A 17891-nucleotide genomic window follows, 5' to 3' on the forward strand; every position below is an offset into this window, starting at 1 on the left:
TGGTACATAAACAAGTAGGGGGGTACACATTCTTACCCCCTCTGCAGACTAGCCATGGCATTGTGGAACACAGCCTTGAGCTACCAAGTGCACCTACAAGCTCAATTCCTGCCAGGAAAATTAAATACACTGGCAGACAGACTAAGCAGAAACCTCATGGGCCCATGAGTGGAAACTGGAACCAAGGATTTTCAACATGGTGACAAGCAAATGGGGGGCCCCGATATAGACCTGTTTGCCTCTCCCCAGAACTACCAATTGGACAAAGTTTGCACAAGGACTCCCCACAAACAAGCCTGGAAAGTGGATGCTCTGTCCTTCAGCTGGAAAAACCTATCAGTCTATGCCTTCCCCCCTCTGCCTCTGCTCTCCAAAGTAATACTAAAAGTTAAACAGGACAAACCAAGGATGATTTTGATTGCTCCAAACTGGCCGCGCCAATACTGGTACCCCCTCCTGTGCAGTGTGTCACCGTTATCTCCATGGCACCTGCCTCAGACTCCTTCCCTGCTGTCTCAGCAGGAGAACCAGATTCTGCACCCTCAGCTTCCAACACTGAACCTTGCAGCCTGGCTAATTACTTAATCTCTCCTTTACCATCCCTCAGCAAACCTGTGATGGATATCATCTTAGAGGCAAGGAGGCCTAGTACTAGAAAATCTTATGCTGAAAAATGGAAAAGATTCTGTGCCTGGAACCAATCTCAAGGGATGAGCATAGCAGCACCCAATTTACCTCAGATTTTACAATACTTAACTGAGATGCTTCACAAGGGCCTGTCTTTTTCCTCCATTAAAATCCATGCATCAGCCATTTCAGCTCATTAAAACACAGAACCTCCCCTCTTGTCTCATCCACTGCTCAAGCAGTTCCTCAGAGGGGCCAAGACTTTGAGACCACCCAGGAGAGCTCCAACCCCAGCCTGGCACCTTAACTTAGTCTTGGAGAAACTCACTCTACCTCCTTTCGAGCCAGCTGCTACTGCAGACTTAACATTTCTTTCTTGGAAAACAGCTTTCCTTTTAGCAATCACTTCAGGTAAAAGGGTATCTGAATTACAGGCCCTTATGGCAGTGGAGCCTTTCATTATCTTTCATGCAGACAGGGTGTCCCTCAGAACCAATCCATCCTTCATGCCCAAGATGGTATCCAGTGTGGCTCTTAATCAGTCCATTCATTTGCCAACCTTCTTTCCCAATCCACAGAATAAAGGGGAACGGATACTGCATTCTTTAGATGTGCACAGACAACTTAGATTCTACTTGGACAGGACTAAATCTCAAAGGAAATCTGAACAGCTGCTGGTTGCATTTGCTGCAGGGGCAGAGGGGAAGGCTATTTCAAAGCAAACCATTTCTAAATGGATAAGCCATTGCATTCATTTCTGCTATAAGCACCGTGGAAAACCTATCTCCAGGGGATCAGACCTCACTCCACCAGGACTGCATCTACCTCTACAGCCTTTCTCAGAGGCGTCCCTACCAAGGACAATCTAGAAGCTGCTACCTGGTGTTCTGTACATACTTTCACCAAGCATTATCATTTGCCAATTTTCTCTAAATCCAGAGCTGGCTTTGCCACTGCAGTCTTGCAGGGCCTTATAGCTGGCCCTAATGCTATCTAAACTCCTCCTCCCAACCATAGCTTTGGGAATCTACCCAAATGTAATGACTGCAACAGTGAAACATGAAGAACATAGTACAGTTGTGTACACTTACCATAAATGTAGATGTTCGAGTGTATTCACTGTTGCAGTCCTGATTACCCTCCCTCCAGCCCCCTAACTTCTTTTAGCTATACCTCTACTTTCCTTTACTATGCTTAAAAACCTTTTTTGTGTATTTGCTTTTTTGTTGGAGGTATATATTTGTGCTTTTATGTTTAATTGCTTCCCATTAGGGGGGCACCTGACATCTGGGGCAAGAAAAACTGATGTAATAGCATTGGCTGCATGTTTTATACCCCTGATGACCTGACGTCATGGAAGAAGGGACAGCAACTGATGCAGGACCCAAGACTTTGTTAATCAGGCCGACTGAGGGCAACCTGCAAGCAGATAACCCAAATGTAATGACTGCAACAGTGAATACACTTGAACATTTACATTTATGGTAAGTGTACACAACTGTACTTTCTTTGTATCTCTGCCAGCTAAAGATAAAGAACCATTCCTTAGCAAGTGTAGACTCTTTGGGTAGTTAACACTATGTCTGCTGCAAGGTAAACAAAGCAAATATATGACAGAGAGGTTGGCAAGGAAAAACTGAGATCCCTAGAATGTAGTCTGAGCAAAAACAGCACATCCTTGTCCTTAACCTGCCGTCTCATCTCAGACACAGTATCTCTCTACATTACCAAATGTCTGCCTGCTCACCCTCAGCAGGGTACAATAATTGTAAAAAATGAGCAGCATCTGAGAACTGGATACTAGATGACATCACAATAAAGAGCAGAGTAACAAAAGTATAGTCCCTTGCACCATTTTCAGCCATAATCAGGTTACTCTTATATTCACAGTAATGTATGAATAATAGCTTATCTGTGGAGTTCTACATACAAATTGGACACACAAATGAAAGTAGCAAACATTTCAGCCTTCCACTTCTTAGCCTGATTGTCTCTGATAGTTCTGTATAACTAACCTAATGGGGACTGATATATTGCAGTAATTTTATATTATGCAACTAGGTACCTTTAAGCGTCCCACTGTAGAGCATGTATGCTAAGAAACTCATCAGGAAGCTACAGCTTAAAACTCGCATTCCTGCCTGTCACCCTCAAATGCATAAGGACTAGTTTGATACTGCTTGGAGCACCCTTACAAGCACTTGCCAGAAAATCTTTCTTCAGACACACACACACACACACACACACACACACACACACACACACACACACACACACACACACACACACACACACACCTAAGAAATCAAATACTTGACTAGTTTCCACCTGTCATAAGACAAACTGTCACACTAAAAAAAACTAAACTAAAAGTAAGAAAAATAGAAAAAACACATCCATGTGTAAATAGATAAATACCTGCCTACTTGCACCTCAGTTAAAACAGGGAACTTGTAAAATAAACAAATAAAACTAATACTCCAAAGTACTACATTCCTTACTCATAAAACATTAAAACAGAAATGTACTAAATACATAATCCATAACGATTTCTTCCTCAAGCTTGTACACACAGTATAGAGTATGAAATTGGTGATTCATCACAGCTTGAGAATCTGTGAAAAATAAAAAAGTTGCGCTTACCTCTGAAACCTAGCAGCCAACAGGTATAGGTATGCTCTGGTAGCATTCTTCTTCTCCTTCGGCAAAAATTGTGTCTTTAAAATAATTTACTAAAAAGTTTAGCCAGTACCCATCTAACAAAACAGTGATTAGCCCTAGGACATGGCCCAAAAGAACCATTGGGGCTCTTGCAAAACATACTCATCCCAGCCTTAAAACAATAAAAGATAACATAAAAAATGCCCTAAATGTCCTTCAGACATTTCATTCTAACCGTGGGTTCTCAACTGAGCATGACATCCAGTTGTTGTTGTTGTCTTTTGGCTTTTCCCGGTTAGGGGTTGCCACAGCGGAACTCCGGTCCGCTAATGATTGATTGTCAGTAGATTTTTACGTGCTGAGTTGCCGGCCCAGACGCACAACCTTCAATGAAGGTACACCCATTCATGCATGTCTCCACACAGAAGACGCTCTAGCTGAGAATCGAACAGGACAACGTCTTACTGTGAGGCGACAACGCTACCACAGCACCACCACCGCAGTTAAGTTCAAATCATGTATCACCAATTGCAAAGGCATAACCCAAAAGTAATGGTTTCTGAAGAATTTCTCATACATTGAAATTACAGTTCTCCAGTCTAAACCATTGATAGTATGGGAATCTCTCAGACATGCAGTTTGAACCTCTGTCTCCACTGCCCCATCAAGGTGAATGGGTATTTTTTACCTCTTTTCACTAGCTCATCAGACAAATGTTGACCTTTTCATCCCATTTCTACCTGCGGTGAAGTTTTCATTCCACTGAAAAGATTTGTTTTAATCGTAGCTTTACTAACATTAACAAAACAAAAAGATAAGAATGATGAAACCAAGCTTATATTAAATCACTGAAAAGTTGATATACTATGCAGTATAACATTTTATAAAAAAGGTGCCATTATTCTTACATTTTTTAAATGTGTTAATAATTCTGCACTGTTAATCAAAATGTATGTAATTTCATAAATTAGATGAACTGTGAATTTTGTGTGAAGATTGAGAAGAAAACTGGTAAAAACATTTTGAAGATATTCTGGATATGAACACTGGTTAATAAGGCTGAGTGCAAGCTTCTGCAATAATATGTGAATGCATATTATCCAAGGATCCTTACAAGTGAGTGCAATGTCAGTGTCCTTCAATAACAGAAGTCAGATAATGGAAACAAGAGTAAAATCATTTGTCTTTAGTAACTGATATTCTGAGCCAACATTTATGAACAATGTAGTTGGCAGTAACTTGATCAAAAGCATGTATTCTGATTAGGTGGTCATTACTGATCTGCATTACAGACACCTAAATTGGGTGTGTTTGTGTCATAAAATGTGTATGAGAAATTAAGCAGTACCAGCAAACTACTACATAACAAGATATTAATTCCCAAAGAATAGAAAATTGTCATGCCCACAGTATAACAATGACATAGCACTCTAGGTGAAGGGTTCTGTGGGTCCCCTGCTGCTCATTGCTGACCCCAAATATGCATATTCCTTGTTGCCCTCCCTGCTTCTCGCCATCCTAGACTCCCCACACCATCCACATTACTGGTTTCTTCCTTTTCTCATATTTTTGTCTTACTTGTCTGTTTTTTTTTCCTTGCATTCCTAGATTTTTCCTAGCCTTCCTAGATGTTCACAAGAAAGCCTGATAACTTCCTCTAAGGAATCAAGTTGGGATTAGTCCTTCTGTTTTGCTCATGATGTGAGAATGAACGAGATGCATTGATTATTTACTGTTTCCATTTGGGAAGTGTATTGGTCGGGTTTGACTGCAGGGTCTATATTAGAAGAGCAAAGCGACTTAAGAGTGAACGTTCTTTCATCGACACGTAAAACCCAAAATCTGAAAAGAGCAAAGTTACAGAGCAGCAATTTTTTTCTCATGAAAAAAATTGCTGTTCCAAAAAAAAAATTATAAAGACAAAATGAAGTGTAGGGCTTCACCCCCCCCCCCTACTTAAATATACCAACTCCGAGATCGCACCACAGTGAAGAAAACAGCAAAGTCCCGAGAACGGCCCAGTGATTTTTTTCCCTGGGGAAAAAAATCGCTGTTCTGTAACTTCGTTCTTTTCAGACTTCAGGCATGTGTCAACGAAAGCGCATTCGCTCTTAAGTCGCTTTGCTCTTCTAATATAGACCCCTGGCTGCCATATGCCTAATACCTTGATCCAATACAAACAACTCTGCAACCTTGCAAAACAGCTAATCACTAAGGACAAAAAATCCTACTATATCAAGCTCCAGTCTAATAATAATAAAAACCCCAGGAAATTCTGGAATTCAGTACACTCACTTTTTAATCCTGGCTCCAAGAATAACCCCTGTCCTGACCCTAGTAAATCCGACCTTGAACTAAGTTCCAAATTTAACTAATTTTTCATAGAAACCATCTCTGCACTGACCAAGACATTCCCCATCAACAACCCTCCAATCCCTCACTCTTCTCCATCCAGTTCTCCTAACTGCCATCCCCTCATGTTTGAGCTCTAATCTGTCTCCACTACCTTCATAAAAAAATGCTTTCCAAACTTAGGGCCTGCTCCAATGCTCCAGACAATATTCCCTCCTCCTTCCTAAAAAGTGCTGCTGATGGAATAGCTCTCCCAATTAGCATCATTATTAACAGATCCATAAAGGAATCTTATGTCCCCAAACTCTGGCACTCGGCTTATATCCTTCCTCTTCATAAAGGTGGCAAAAACACCAGCATCTCAAATTTACGCCCTATTGCTCTGCTCTCACCAATCTCCAAAATCGTAAAAAAGTGTATCCACCACCAACTCATGCCTTTCTTTACCCAAAACCATCTTCTAACTCCTACCCAACACGGCTTCCACCCAGGCCATAGCACTATAACCGCTCTATTGTCTTTCCTAGAAACTGTCAATCAAGCCCAAGACTCCATACACTTGGTGTCTACAGTTTTGTTTGATCTGTCTAAAGCATTTGATACTGTTTCCTACAAACACCTTCTCTCTCACCTCTCAGATCTCCATCTCTCTCCAAAAACTTTATTCTGGTTCTCCAGCTACCTATCTGACAGAGCTCAAGCAGTAAAATGGAATAACTCCATCTCCTTCTTCTTACCTACCCCAACTGGTGTACCACAGGGATTTATCCTTGGGCCCATACTTTTTAACATCTTCATCAATAACTTCCACGCTGCCATTCCTGATGCTAAACTCATTCAACATGCTGATGACTCAACCTTAGTTTGCTCTGCCTCTAACCTCTCTGAACTGCTCAATAAAACCCAAACTGCGTTTTCAATAACCAAAGACAGGATGCGTCAAACCCACCTCTCTCTCAATGCTAACAAATCAAAAATTTTACCCCGCCCCCAACCAAGACTTACTCCTACAACAAAAGTATTTTCAAAGTCCTTAGTCAATCCAATTCACCTATAGAAGTGGCGCTTCCTGCCAAACTGCTCAGCATTACTATTGATGAGTACCTCAAATTTGACATCCGCATACAACAAAATATTAAGAAAACGCACCAAAAACTAGGCATGCTGTATAGGAATAGTCACTTTCTTTCAAACTCCACTATTTATTTTATTTATTTATTTTATTTTACATTTGTTGACCGGGATGGTCCGACTGGATACATGTCCATTTTCAGCGGAGGCCCGGGGAGAAAAGCTCCACATTAACAGTAGGAAAAAATACTTTTTAAAGAAATTATTCTCAATTCTAGTTTTAGTTTAAAGAAAAAAAAAAAAAAAAATACAAAAAATAAAAATAGACTACCTTATTGAGGGGTTGAAAAAAAAAAAAAAGAACAGACATAGGATACATTTTTTCTCTTTCTAGTCTGACCATGATGAAAAAAGAAAAACTTATGACTAAAGTAGGGGGGGGATAGAAGGAAAGAGAAAAAGAAGAAGGAAGGAAGAGGAAGAAAGAAGAAAGAGAGAGTGGTTGAGATATGAGGGGTAGAAAAAAGAACAGACATAGGATACAACATGCTTTTTCTCTTTCTAGTCTAACCATGATGAAAACTTATAACTAGAGTGCAGGGAGGGGGATTGAAGGGAAGAAAGAAGAAAGAGGAAGAAGAAAGGAGAAGAAAGAGAGTGGTCATCTGGGATTTTAAAGGTTAGACCTGAGAAGGAAGAGCTCCCTAACTAAGGAGAGTTGACTGATTTGGTACTTGCATTGGAGCCACAATGTGATTTGAATGGTGAATTTTTTTTTTTTGATAGGTTTTAGGGGAAAGTGTTGGAGACTGGGGGGGGAGTTCCCATTTTTCCAATGGCATTGGCAAACAGTGCTTCACGGACTTGATAGTTGAGAGCAGTAGCTTTATTTGAGAGCGTAAACTATTTAGATTATTATGCAAGTTTTAGGTTGTTACATGAGCTCTATATGGCCGGTTCGTTATCTCAAGCAAATAATGATTATAACAGGATGATAGTTTGTGGGTCAGGTATGTTAAGATTAAGTTTTGAAGAATGGGGAGGCATACAGAGGGTAGAAAGAAAGAAGGCCCGAGGGCAATGGCTATTTTGCACCTGGAGTGAGGAAGGATTTTATTTTCTTGTTAATTTAACAGTTGAATAGTATTGATATGTAATAAGTTTAATCTATTATTATCACCCCTAACTATGTGTATTAATACAATCTGGGGGAGATAGTAGTTCCTTTTTGGAATGTATAGTAAATGTTGTGGGTATGGGGGAGAAAAGCTCATACTACAATACAAAATAATAGAGATACAATACAGCGATACATAGCGGACATAGTAAGATGCATATTATAGGACAGACACACACAATATGCTGGAAGTAACACAAGTTCTAACAAAATAGCTGTTTGCTTAAATGTACTTATCTTCTTCCCTCCTTATTATACGGAAACCCTCTGCTAACCAACCTGTCCGCCTCCATCTCCTCTAAACTAGAAAACTGCTATAATAAAATCTCTAAATTTACCACCACATCCAGGAATTCCACCCATCACTGCCTTACCCTACAATCTTTGAACTGGCTAGAACTTCCAAACTACCTAAACTACCTCCAACTCACAACTGCATACAGAATTATATTTCACCCTACTAAATGCCCTGCTCTAGCAAATATCCTTCCCCATACATCCCCAACAGAAATCTCAGATCTGAACATCAAAACTTAATAGCCATCTACAAGCCTAAACACCCTGCTGGCCAATTACACCTCTCTTTCTCCATAGGCAAGAAATGGAATTCCCTTCCTCCCACACTAAGAACTATACCAAACTCAGATAATTTTAAATCACAGCTTTTCAAACACCTGTCCACTAAATGGAAATGTACCTGCCATCACGCTAGCTAATTTCTATCTAAGTATTTGCCCCCTTGAGGACTCCTCACAGGTTCCTAACCTCTCTCTGTCTCCTACATTTACTACACCATGAGTGTGTCTAAGCTTTCCACATTTCCGAGAGCTACCTAACACACAACAAAACTATGTAAATATTGTAAATAGCAACAAAAATGAGTGCTTGTAAAGTATTTTCTACCCCAGTTCTATTGCTGTGTAAATTAGAGTGTTTGCTTAAATATATCTGCATAATCCTCAAAACAACCTTAAGCTATTTTGTTAGAACTTGTGTTACTCTGTGCATATTGTGTAACTGTCCTATAATATGCATCTTTCACTATGTCCTATACTATGTATCGCTGTATCTCTGATATTTGTATTGTATTATGTTTATTGGAGCTTTTCTCCCCGGGCCTCCACTGAAAACGGGTTCTATGGGCCCAGTGGACTTCCCCAGTAATCAAACTGGAAATAAAATAAATATGGGTGGAAGCCTCTTCAGTTTTAATCATGGACTTGTATGCATCTTGGCTTTTTGTCGTGCTTAGCTTCTGTGTGTGCTATTCAGAGCATCCAGGACATCTACCAAGAGAAGACTTTAAGAAGTGTACTGACTCCAGCAACATCTGGGGCAGTATTAATAATTGCATGTGAGCCTGACCTTAGCATTTAACATATCTTTTTCATCAACACCCCATGCACAATTTGTCAGTGTCAGTGGCACAACAGACAGCACACTCACATTCAGAGTAGAAGGCTGTGGGTTATATTCCCATTTCCTATACAAGGTAGCTTAATTTCTGACACTGCACTGCAGCATAAGGGGGCTGTTGCACATCTTAGTGTGCTTTCCTTTAGATGAAATGTTAAACCAAGGACCAATTTGCTTAAGTTGGTGGTAGCTCAGGTGGATGCAAAAGATTCCACAGCGGCTACTGAAAAGTCTAGGGGGTCATTTATTTATATAAATATTTATAAAAAATATTTATATAAAAATAACTTTTATTTACAAAATATTTACATAGTTACAAATATTTACAAATACACAAATATATAGATATACACATTTGTTTACACATATTTATAATTTCCTTTACAATCATACAAATTATCATCCCTATTAGAGTCCACTCCTTTTTCCATAACCACCATCTGATTTTACCTAATATTGTTACTAAAACCCATTTACCATTTTTACCTAATATTGTTACTAAAACCCATTTACCATTAAATATAATTTCACTAATTATTTAATTCCATATAACCCATATAACATAAAATAACTTTTTATCTATTATTTTAACATACCCCAGGATTCAGCAAGCAGCCGTGCAGGGACCATTCCTGCGCAGCATTGCAGCGTGCCATGCATATTTATGAAGGCGTGCTGCCATGCTGTAAAACGGACATGGTTCTGTGTGTGAGTGCAGGGGGTGTGTCTGAGAGCAGAGCCCCCATGTTGTCAAAGATTTGTCTAGAGTGTATGCATTAAGAGATTGCGAGGTATGTGCATAATATTAACTAGGAATCTGGGAATATGTGTAGAAACAGTACGGTAGTGTTAACAAACATTCCTCCCACAGGTCTTTCAGATATGAAAACTGTAACTGCCTGGCAATAAAGTTTTAAATCCTGGACTGGTAGTGTTTACATTGGTATTGTATGGCCTGACATGAAGCATTCACCAACATCTGATATCAGAATAGTGCTGTTGTGTCAACCACTTCTCACACTGTGCTACATAAAATATGTCTAGGAATGTCTGTATAAGACTGTTGTAATTATAAGGTCAGATAGTACAACCAAGAGAGACTTACAAAGAAAATACTGAAGGAACAAACAGTGGTGTCTAAACAGCTCGCTGAGATGAATCAGACATTGTTGTATTTTTAGCACACGCAGCCATGGTTTGAATCCTGGGAGTGGTAGTAAGCTGTATGCATAAATCATACATCTTAACTGTACATATTTTCCCAGAATGTCCAGGTATTTTGGCTCATATTTTTGGCATGTTCCCCTTTTTTCCTGGGAAATCAGTGGGATGTTCAGAGGATTGTAGTCACTGAATAATGACATACATTTGAGTGTCAGACTTCAAATCCTTCAGAAAATGTATATTAAAACAAATTCCTCTTACTCTAGCAAATGTCTAAAAGTTTATTAGAGCAATATTCAAAATATATCCCTATTTGTATCCCCATGTTGTCAAGCTTTATCTAGATGTTGTGCATTAAGAGATTGAGAGGTATGTGCATAATTACAACTAGGAATCTGGGAATATGCGTAGAAACAGTCAGGTAGTATTAACAAACATTCCCTCCAAAGGTCTAGACTACCAGGTAAGACAAGTAGAATTTAGCTGTAAGACTGTTGAAGTATACACTGTGTACAAACATATCTTTGCCCAAACCAAGGCCGTAGGGTATTGTAATAATACCTGTAGAGCAATAATCAATAAAGTTGTGAGTACTGCAAGGATATATAAGTTGATAATTGACATCTCCCCCCCCCCACCATATCTGCAACAATAATATAAACACACATATCTATGGGTATGTTTACACCAAACCCACTTTTGGGACAGATGTCCTATTGTTCAAAAGAGACATTGAGGAGCTCTCTGATCATGTAGCCCAAGCTGGTATGACCCTGACCTTGAGTAGCATACTACCTTCACCTAGAATGATACCACAATACAAAGACAAAATGATCAATTTCAACAATTGGCTAAGCTTCTGGTGTCATTCTAAGGGGATCCAGTGTCTGTCTGCTTGGGATGACATGATAGACAAGCCTCGCTGTTTTGCCAGAGATGGGTTGCACCTGTCACCCCTAGGTTTTCGAATACTGGCCAAGGCTCTTGCCGTCCCCATAGTGCCTTTTTTAGGCAAGGCTCAAAGGACAAACCAACCACCATAACCAGCACAGGTAACCAAAACTAAGGGTAATGCTACTCAATGCCAGAAGTCTCAACCTCAAAATGCACACACTCAGCATGGAGAAAATCGATGTTTGTGCAGTGATGGAAACCTGGTTCAAGGCTCAAGAGAGCACCCCAGCACTGCCAGATTACAATTCATATCATACCTTCCGGCCTCAGTTACTGGATCGCAGTACAAAGGGCGGAGGTGTATCCATATTCATCAAGGATACCCATATCTCCAGGTTAGTAGAGCAGCATGATGCCCCAGAGATCATCCATGTGCAACTATCAGCAGGCAAAACCACATTTCAAGTCATAGCTGGTTATAGATCGCCCACCATGTCCCAAGATGCTCACTCTGCATTCCTTGAAACATTGGAAAATATAAAGGTCCTACCCAACACCATAATTTTGGGTGATTTCAACTACCCTGGTATAGACTGGGCGAACTACCAATGTTCCAACTCCTATGCTCAGTGATTCATAGAATTTATAAATTCAAATGCCCTTGAACAACTAGTACATTCCCACACTAGAGGGGACAACATATTGGATTTAATCATCACAAATATGGGCGCCCATTGTACCACACCCGTTATCACTCCCTCCTTGGTCAGATCCGACCACAAACTGATAACCCTGGACATCCTCACTCCTCCACCTCCCCCAGTCAAAGAAACCATAGTCAAAAACCTTTCCAAAGCAAACTTCAAACTATTTGCATCCAAAGTGGAAAGCTTCACTATTCCCTTGCAGAAGGATAATGATATCCAGGATGCGGAATCCTACACCAAGGCACTCTATATGCATCTTCAGGATTGCATGGACCATGTTATCCCAAATAAAACCAAGACTCCTTCCTCAAGCAAGAAGAAACCAGTCTGGTGGACCCCGGCCATAAGCAAACTTTACAATAAAAGGAGGAGACTTATACAAAAAAGGCCAAATCTCAAGTAGAAAAATCATCCCTGATCAGCATTGGTAAGAAATTGAGGGCCCTCATCAAGTCGACAAAAGCTAATTTTGAAAAGAAAGTTGCCAAGGATGCCAAGGATAACCATAAGGCCTTCTATGGCTACGTCAAAAACCTAAATGGCAATGCTCAGGTCTGTTCTGATCTAGTACAAAATGGAACAAATACACTGACCCTTCTGACATTGCCAACATCTTGGCTGACAGGTTCAGTGCAAATTTCTCGCCCCCCCCTCACCACCTACAGGGCCTATTACCATTCCAGAGGATTGTGTAAGTCCAATTATTACTGATATGTTGGTTAACAAGGCTCTATCTAAAGCTAAAAACACTGCCTCCATGGGACCAGATGGTGTCCCAGGCTGTGTCATATGCGAGCTCCAAAAGGAATTAACCCTGCATCTTAATACCCTGTTCAGTCTCAGCCTCTTCACAGGATATGTGCCCATAGAATGGCGCACGGCAACAGTGGTCCTGCTACACAAGGGTGGGGCCACAACTGATCCTGGGAACTACTGACCAATAAGTCTGACCAGTCTGATCTGTAAGGCTATGGAGCAAATCATTATGGAACTCATAAATGGAGAGATTGGGAACCTCCAGTCGCTGGACCCCACACAGTTCGGCTTTGTCAAGGGCAGATCATGCCTCCTGAACCTGGCGGATTTCTTTGAGACAGTTACTCAGGCTATAGATAAGGGGAAGGAGGTACACACGGCTTACCTTGACCTTGCTAAAGCATTTGACACCATTCCCCATTCAGGTATTATTGATAAGCTCACCAGCCTGGGCATAAACCCTTATGTCACAAGATGGATCACAAACTGGCTCTCAGACAGATCCCATAAAGTAAGAGTAGCGGGATCTATGTCCGAATCCAGACCAGTAACGAGTGGTGTGCCTCAGGGCTCTATCATGGGGCCCCTCCTGTTTGGCATATACTTCTCAGAAGTACAGGCAAGCACGGAAGGGCTGTGGCTGACTAAGTTTGCGGACGACTGCAAACTGGGTGCTATAATAGAGTCTCCGGCCGACATGGAGATCCTCCAGAAGGGCCTAAATGCGACTGATGCATGGTGTCAAAGCCATGGTCTCAAGCTAAATGCAAAAAAATGCGTAGTAATCCCCTTTGGAAAAAACAGAGTACCAGCAAACTACAACATAGGAGGTAATCCCCTGAAATCTGAAGAAGAAATAAGGGATCTAGGGACACAAGTAGATAGTCAGCTTTCCTTTAATAACTATGTTGCCAAAGTGGTTAGAAAATCCTTCTATGTGACCCATCTGATCAAGAAAGGGTTCGCATCAAGATCTAAGGATGTAATGGTGCCCCTCTACTCTTCCCTCATCAGACCCATTATTGAGTACAATGCACCAATTGGAATGTACCTGGCTAGGCATCTCCAGCAGCTGGAGAGACCACAGAGGTACCTAACCAAGAGGATTACTGGCCTCAAACAGTTGCCCTATGCAGCACGACTGAAAAAGCTAAGACTGTTCTCTGTTGCATACCACTTTCTCAGAGGAGATCTCTGTCTAACGTACAGAGTCATGTCCAACCCAGAATTGTTGAACATGCTCCATCTTAGCAAAGCCAAATCTACTTGAGCTACACGCTCTAGGGATATAAACCTCAACACAACAATGAATAGAACATGCTGGAGGGATAGATTCCTTTCACAGAGACTTCCCTTACTATGGAACAGGGTCCCGATCTACATAAGACAGAGACCCTCACCATCACTCTTCAAGAGGAACCTTGATGAGTGGATTGGTAACAGAAAGTTCACACTGGGGATCACACCAACAACAACACTACTAGATAGGGGCCAAGGGTACTAGCTGCTAGTACAAGGGTCTAGGGAATTACTAAAGGGGCGGCGAATACCGCACAACATGGCCTGGCTAATATATGCCTTCGGGCAGATAGCCCAGTACCAACCTATGAACCTATGAACCTATAAATGTGTTTCTATTAATGTTCCATGTTGAAATACTATCATTGGTGGCCTGTTGCTATCAATGTAACCTGCATGCTGTTGTAACAGCCACTGTGGTTCCATATATGCATGTGTTCTGTTTGCTATGCAACTGTTCCAAATCTGGTGTTTTGTGTTATTGGGAATATCTATGCATGCTGTTATAACTAATCCTGGATTATGTTGACTATTACTAACCCACATATGTTCTAAAACTGCAACACCATAGCACATTTGAGAAGGCCAGTCCCAGCAGACCCACCTCTCCCACCTCATCTGGCCATGGTAGCTGGCCCCAGCATGTCTGGAACCCACCCCAGGACCTCCTCATCCACTGGTCCTGACCATCTCCGGCTGGAACTGCAGGGGATGGGGCTCATCCTCCACCCTGGGAGTGGGTGCAGACAGGATCCTGTCACCCAAAATCAGGTCTGGGGTCTGGTGCATAGGGAGCTCTGCAGAGAATTGGGAGATCTGCCATGCCAGGTTGAGGCTGCATGGTGCAATTGGAGGGTCAGCCTGCCCTTCCGGCTCAGCCCCCAGCACAGCCACCTTTGGGGCCGTGAAGGTGCAGTGGTGACTGCCCATGGGTGGGGACTCAGGGGTTTCTGAATTCTAAACACCCCTCCCCGTTCAAGGTGTTTACCACCCACATATGTCATATACCACCCCTGTGTGCTGTCTTGTCTGTCTTGTCTGTATTCTGACCCAACCTACCTCCCCAAATATACCTACTATCATTCCCCAGCATCCCACTCTCACCTAAAAAAAAAAAAAAAAAAAAAAACAGCAATCTGTTCCCAAAAAGAATTTCACTGCATACATAACTGTCCATTTTGCACACTTGTCCACTGGAAACATGTTATCTGGTCTAATTGGCTTCACAACACATTATTGTTGTCCTCACCCCTCTCTCAGGGGTTTGAGTGTCCAAATATACCTCCAAATTCAGTGTATATATGCACAGCTGTTGCTGTAGAAGAAATGGACAGCTATGGACCTTTCCTATACCCATCCTGCACATTCATAGATACTTTCCCTATTGTCTTTCCCTCTTTGGGCCCCCTTTTTCACCACTTTCCTATCACCCCTTTTTTTTTCTTTTATAGAAATTAGAGTAGGGGTAAGCGGGAGTAAGCACTTTTAAGGAGTAATAATCAGGATTAAGCCTGTTTGCACGGTGGTAAGCAATGCCTGCACAGATTAAGCAAGTTTCTGGCTAACTGTCTGTAAACATATTTAACCGGAAGTTAGCATTGCTTACCGCTGTGCAAACCTGCACAAACCCACTTACAACTGCTTAAAAGTGCCTTAATCACTCTGTATCCAACAGCCCTTGTTTTGCCCAGCAACAAAATAATCAGCCCTTGCCAGTCTCAAATCCAGGACCCTGCACACTATAGCCACAGCAATTTACCACTAAGCCATCTGAGCTGCAGATATATCTGATGTTTTCTCAAACATATCATGCAGCCCAGTCATTCAACAGTAGGGAAAATGTATATATATATATATATATATATATATATATATATATATATATATATATATATATGTGTGTGTGTGTGTGTGTGTGTGTGTGTGTGTGTGTGTGCGCGCGCGTATGTGTGTGTATATATATATATATATATATATATATATATATATATATATATATATATATAGTGCATTCGGACATTGTATCCCTGTAAATGGGGCTGAATTGGCCCAAAATAGGGGTCTCTTGTAGTTATTGCCTCTATCCTTTCATCCACAGCTGAACTGTTCCTGGCTTGAAACAAATAACCCACACTTGCAAGTCTTGAACCAGGACCCTGCACAACATAGCCACAAGAACTTACCAGTAAGCCATCTCAGCTGAAAGATGTTGGGATGATTTTTCTAACATATCATGCAGAACAGTCAGTCTACCATAGGGAATGTACAATCTGGGAGCAGTAAACATTCTAATGATACATATACATGCACACACACATATATACATGTGTGTGTGTGTGTGTGTGTGTGTGTGTGTGTGTGTGTGTGTGTGTGTGTGTGTGTGTGTGTGTGTGTGTATATATATATATATATATATACACACACACACACACACATACATATATATATATATATATATATATATATATATGTACACACATATATATGTGTATATGTATATATATACATACATAAATATATATATATATATATATATATATTTTTTTTTTTTTTTTATTTATTTATTTATTTTATTTTACATTTGTTGACCGGGCTAGTCTAGCTGGATATATGTCCATTTTCGGTAGAGGCCCGGAGGTATATATATATATATATATATATATATATATATATATATATATATATATATATATATATATATATATATATATATATACAGTATATATAGAGGGTGCTATCAATCAGTCATTATTCCTACAGGTGCCACCTTTTCAAATGGCCAGTGTCTGATTCTTTCCTACAAATGAGAATTATTGCATGAAACTTATACCCCACACACAATGCAAAGGACATGACACCACATACAGTTTGCATACATATAAATGTTTATTTGTGTCCTATTTCAGTTGTTTATGCCATTTCATATAGCATTTAGGTGTTTGAAATACATAATAACTGATTAATGCAACTCTCAAAAAAAATATATGGTACAGTAATCTGCAAAACATAATATACGTTGCTGTCTAGGCTAAAGCCTTGAAGTAGTACAACAGTAGAAAACGCACTTGCCTTGAAGATAAGAATCAATCAATACTTAATGACAGATGTAGTTCAACAGCCTCCAATTACACTCTGTACTCCACCCCTGGGGGAAAAGTATCAGTTGTCACAATGTAAATGTATCTGTTACATAACAATGCTTAACTTAAAACATCAGTATCACACTGACAAACAGAACTGTGTGTAAGACAGTAAGCTTTAGCCCACCACTGTTCCCATGGTAAAACGTATGAAAATGTACAGCCATATACCTTAATGTTTCTTAATAATGATATCCCTCACATGTTGCAACAGCCTAGGTTAAAAACATTTCATACCCTTCCCCCATAAAATGTCTTACAAGGCCATATAACAGTGTTTCCCATACACTGACCTCCAGACTGTACAGGGTCAGACATGTTTTGTCCAGCTGTAGGCCTCATATATATATGAACTCTACCCCACAATTTGTGTGGGAGTGTTCAACATAACTGGAATGATAGCAGGAATGTCATCACTACATACACCATTACCTATCAGCCTCTTACTGCATGACATCTGGACAAAGCCTGGTATATAGTTGGAGGACAGAGGCTGAAACACAGGGTTATATTTCAGATATTGCTGTTATAGACTGTGAAAGTTGCTGGTGTTACAGGATTGGTTGCAACATACCCTTACTCAGGAATATGAAGTCAGAAACACAAATGGATGTTACCATGTACTGA

This window comes from Protopterus annectens, chromosome 9.part0, assembly GCF_019279795.1.
Source record: "Protopterus annectens isolate FY-2018-M chromosome 9.part0, PAN1.0, whole genome shotgun sequence".
Lineage (NCBI taxonomy): Eukaryota > Metazoa > Chordata > Ceratodontiformes > Protopteridae > Protopterus > Protopterus annectens.